Here is a 5944-nt window from a genome sequence, read left to right on the forward strand (position 1 = left end):
CCAAACATAACGTGTAGATAAACAGTAAAACTCAACAACCAGTCAACCCAAACATCTTCCAATGCAAATTACTTAATGCGGATCTCCAAAAACCATAGTAAGTCTCATAACAATATTCTAATTCAACCTCTAATGCATATCTGGATCAAAATGTATGACCAAACAAGATAATCCAATCAAGCACGTTGAAAACATAACACAACTGAACATACCAAGCACAAACTAATACAACTCACTTACAGAGTAGAAATACCACGAGAGAATTGAATTGGAATACTGCATGAACCAAATAAACATGTCCTCAAAAAATTTCAACACTTGAATTCACATATCCAAAAGTCATCAAGCATATTCTAAATTAATCTAACAGACACTCTTACTTTAGAAAGAAATAACAACAAATCTCATCATTCGAGTAATTAGAGGGCCTATAAACTTTTTAGTACACTACTCACAAAACATTAACATTATATCCAAATCCGCACACCATAGTCTTCACAATCCGAAGGAATATAGAATATTCTTTTATTTGGACATCAAATACTTTTTCCTAACATCAATAGTAAAAACATCGACCATCAACACATGAACACCAGATATACGTGGAAAACCCAATAGGGAAAAACCACAGTGATAATCACACTCACAATATAAATAATTTTTTTTGTAATATTTTAGGCTCTCTGCTAAGGAGCAATATGCACTTGATGGACTTTCAAGGCTAAGGTGAACAACCTTATAGAAAGATACAATGACTTGCACAATTAAAACTTACTGCTTCAAGGCAAGATACAAAGAGATGCCAAGAGACTCACTTGTTACCTATTTTTACCTCAAGGCCAAAAATAGTTTTTATTTTTTAAAAGAGTTCTACCCTTAATAAAATTTATGAGGAGTTTTAAAATGTTAAAGGGAGTTAGAGTTCACTTTAAAATCCTTTGGTCTTTATTGCTAAAATGATGAGAATATTAGATAAAATTCTTTATTTGTCATCAAAGGGAGGCTTTAAAGAAAGCAACAAAAACCTTATTCCATGTAGGAGAGTCAAGTTTAAGTCTCCATAGCAAAAGAGGGAAATAAAAAAGAGTTTAAAAGCATGAAGTCTTATATTTATTTTAGGGTTTCTTTGTGTTATGAGGAGTTTTCTTCCAGTTCTCATTTTTTCTCCGTGATTATGGAGTTTCATACAAAGAGCTTCTTGAAAACTATCTCAAAAGCTCAACAAAGCCTCATGGTTTGATCATGCAAGACATTCTTTCATATGAAGAATAGTTACAAAGTTTCAAACAATAGTTAAAGGTTTCAAAGAGGAGCACTCATTCATATTATACAAGCAAGACTGCATGTATCTATTGGCAAAATGGTCATCTATCCACTCGAGATTCATGACAAGGGACTAATCACCTCCTGTGCGATCCATATCTCTATAGTTTGTATCAGGAGTTGATAGATCGATCTTTTGACGCAATGACAAACTAGGCAATAAATAGTATCAGAGTGTTGGGTCACAAGTTCAAATCCCCTCACATAATGCTGAGGGGGAGATTGTTGGCAAAATGGTCAGTGCTCCCCTCGGGATTCATGACAAGGGACTAACTGCCTCCCTTGTGATCCATATCTCTACAGTTTGTATCAAGCATTGATAGATCGGTCTTTTGACACAATGGCAAACTGGGCCAATAGTATCATGGGTGTGTATTAATCCTACCCTTATTTGATGAATGTATGCATAGGCGTGGTGAGATATTGAATGATTTGTAGCTACATGGAATCTTTTCCATTATTTGTTGATATGGAGTTGCACTTTGTTTTAGCTATTTGTTTTAAGATAAAGTCTTAAAGGGTATTTATAGAAGCCAATGATGAAACCCTATGTAGAAGATATTGTTAATAAATAGGAAAGATCAAACTTAGCTTAGCAGTCATAACCCATGGAAAATAATCACATTGATTATCTTAAGCACATAGAAGCCATAGTTGTGTTTTAGTCATATTTAGAAAAATACAAACAGAGTTTTTGTGATTTTTTGATAAAAATTAGAAAAAAATAAAATGGAAAAACCTAGTAAATTTTGTGCCAACCTAGTTTGTAGTTTCTTATGAATCTGCACCAGTCCAAAAGAGTCCAAATAAAGAAGACTTTTGCAGTCATCTTTTGTCATTCAAGAACAACAATGCTAAGAATCAACAAAGGAAGGTTTAATGAAGAATACAATACATAAAGATCATAGTCCCAAATCATAAAGATAAGAATAATAATAGTCTCATAGAGACTAGTCACAAAGAAAGTCATACAAAGTAGTTATAATAGTAGAAATATCACTTTGTAAGAACTTCAAAATGAACAAAATTCTCAGAGCAGTCATAATGCTAAAAATAAGGATAAAGATATCCCCTTAATGCTAGTGTAGAAGGTTGAGGTTAGAGCCCATCAATCAAATACAACAATGGCAATGAAAAGACTTCGTGGGACAGTGGCAAGGGTTTGCAACAAAGGAAATATTTATGTTATGAAAGGGCTTCACAGGTTTTAAAGACAATAGCAACATCATCGGATCTAGAGATCAAACACCAAGATCAAGCCATGGCTGCAACACAAAAACAATGAGACACCATCAAATATTTGTAGTGTCCTAAAATTGTACCCTTTGTAATTTTGATCGCATTTGGGGCCCTCACCTTAGTGTTCTTATCCCTATGCTTAATTAGGACTTGTTTATGCTTGTACTATGCAATAATGGCCTTTATATCACATTCCACCTTGATAGGACCCTTAACACTAGCTCAAATATGGGGTAGGACTAGGACATGGTGCCCTGGTCCTCACTAGGACCATGGCACCACGCCATGGTCCTCCCTAATTGGGCCCTAATTTAAACCCTTTTCCCTATGTCAAATTTGAGCTGGAAATATTTCTTCTTGTCAACCTATGTTGGAAAGTTAACATGATTTTCTGACAAACAAGTATATAAGGAGGCTTTCCCCTCTCATTTTGCATATAGGTGAATAATAAGGAGACTTACATTCAAGCAATCAAGCAATCAAGCACTCAAGTATTGAAGCATTCATCATCAAGCAATTTTAGAGGTCTTCAAGGTTGCATATTCTTCATCTATCCATTGTGTCCAAGCAACTTTACATCATTCCTATACAAGCATGTGTGTGTGATTAGGGTTTTGTCATGTTCATGTCATTTCATACAACATATGTGATTACATTCAAGAAGCAAAAAATGATTATCATTCATTGTAGATTTGAGGTATATCTTTCCACTATTTATTTCAGTATTTGCAGCATTTCATTCAAGGTTTATTCCTCAACCGGGGTTTGACTTAGGCAAACCCCTATCCCCAACCTATTTTCCTTTCTTTCTATGTGTAGGAAACATGTACAGAGTTGTGATCTTCAGAATAAGCTTCATTTACAGAGACAAATCAATCCTCCTTTGATGTGCGAAAAGTGTAGAGGACCAGAGAGACCACCACCATAGTCCCGATATTTCAAGATCTCTTTTGAAGAACAGATCCAACTCAACTTACATTGATCAGTTGAAAGTGCCCAATTTGATCCCGCATCTGTAGCTTACTGTTTACATGTTTTTACCTTCATTTTTAAGCACTATACCTAATTTCAACAATTCAACTCACAAAAGAGAGGTTCCTTAATTCAATCCAATTAGTATAGTCCCTATCACCCTTCATTTGGGATTGGATCTATTGGATTAATCCATCTTTTGAATGTAATGACAAATTAGTGGTTTTCATCTCTCTAATGGTGGAAACCCTAATTTTTCATGATTACAATATTAAAGACCATTTCAAAGAAATCAAGGATAGCTACAACAATAAATAATAGGATCATTGTAACCTCATACAAAAGATTAATCTGTGAAGATAGATTGAAGAAACAAAAAGGGTAAATGGTTGATAATATGATATTCCCAGAGATAATAAAGGCATCTAAAGAGCAGTAATTGCAACACAAAGGCCACAAATAATCATAGAAGCCCTCAGGAGCCAAATGAAAGTTATATAAAAGAAATAAATAGCAACACTCTTAAAAAAGATCATAGATTAAAGGCATACATAGTCACTTACATGAGCCAAATAAGCAACCATAGAAGCAAAAGAACAATGTTGAAGTCAAAAGCAATAAAGACTGTCAAAAATAGTGATTACAGTGAGAAGAAACTGAAGCAATGCAAAAGGGGCACAAGGCACAAACACAAGTTCAAATGTTAGTAGATTAATTACAACCAAAATGAAATACAGATGAACTTAAAAACCTTAAGATGCATATCAAGAGAGACATAAAGCACACAATAAAGAGAATACATAAACGAAAAAGGGAAAGAAAAACCCACAAGATGCTCGTCAAAATGCTCATAGATGTTCCTCCCTTGTTCTTCTCCTGTCCAAGTCCCACATGAGTGTAGCTCTTAGCTTTTAGCACTATCCATGGATGTCACATGAAGATTCAAGATGGTTGTAAAAATGAAAACAAATGCTTATGCAAGTGTAAATGAATTACTATGAGAAAGCTCCTAATTAGTCTATGTAAATCTTAGTATAATAACAATACAAATGCTTCTTAATGCTCTCTAAAATGACTATAAGTTTGATGCACAAAAGACTTCTGATCCTAAAAATGAAGAATAAGAGCTCTATTATAGGGTAAATAGGGAAATGGATGGTCAAGATTGAGTGAGCTTGTGAAGGGCTAGGATTGATGGGTTTGTGATCCATGTGATGGATTTCAAACCAATCCCATGATGACAAGTGTCAACATGAGATGGCTTGAGAGGAGAGGGAAGAAGCATTAAATGCTTGAGATGACATGAAGGCTACCCTAGGAGGGTTTGGTTAGGCTTGAGTTTAGTGAATAAAGCTTTTATCCAATGAATAATGCCTTTATCCAATGGATAAACTCTTGTGCAAGAGTTAACGGGGATAACCATGGTCAAAGCAATGAATGCTTGAAGAGACCCATGAGTTAAATGAGGGTTGAGTTAGAGGAAAATCCTCTAACCATGTGGGTGAGTTGAGTTGACCATTAATGGTTATGTAAGAGCCATAAATGGTTTGGAAGACTTTGGGGGTTAACTTGTTGAAGAATAAAAAGCCTTTAATGCATTTCAAATACTTTGGAGGCTTTGAGAAGTGACTTATCTTTTCTTAGGAATGTGACAATAACTAGGAGATGAATTAGACTAAATTGGAATGGATTAGAAGAATCTAGAAGGGGTTTAAGAGGCAAGTGGGTTTGGTGGCTGAGAGAAAATAGGATTTTATTTAGAAATAAAATCTATTTATTGGTGCAACTTGCATTTGTAGGAGAATGCAAGTGGGAGGGTTTTAGAGATTTAAATAAATATTTAAATGAGAAAAGGGGGTTAATTTAAACAAATATGCTTTATTCATTTAATTAATTGTTAGAGTATGGTTTAATGAATTAATTTAAATAAATTGAATAATTTATTTAACTAATAGAAGAAGAGGTTTAAGATGAATTAATTAAATATTAATTCAATTAATTGTCGATTGATGGTTTAAATAATCAAATAAATACTAAATATTCATTTAATTAAGTGGACAAATTTATGTGTCTTCAAAGAAAGAAAGATAGGTATGAGAAATATGCCCCAGAAATGTTAATTTATTGGGTGGTATGTCCCCTCGAGAGATGGGCCAAAAAATTTCAAAAAATCGGGCGATCTCTCAAAAAAGAGAAAGAAGTTGGGGGGAGGTAGAATAGAAGAAATTAGAAATAATGGTGAAAGAATGGGAGAAGACAGAGTGCATATGGAGAAACGGCAAGCCTCAAAAGTACACAGGGGATATGGTGCGAATGTAGTGTTTGTGCTTTTTATTGATACTATATAATTGATCAAAATTGTTTGGACAATCTGGTGCAATTGGTTGAATTGCCCTGATTGAGTCAAAGC

The sequence above is a fragment of the Cryptomeria japonica genome, chromosome 8, assembly GCF_030272615.1.
Source record: "Cryptomeria japonica chromosome 8, Sugi_1.0, whole genome shotgun sequence".
Taxonomy (NCBI): domain Eukaryota; kingdom Viridiplantae; phylum Streptophyta; class Pinopsida; order Cupressales; family Cupressaceae; genus Cryptomeria; species Cryptomeria japonica.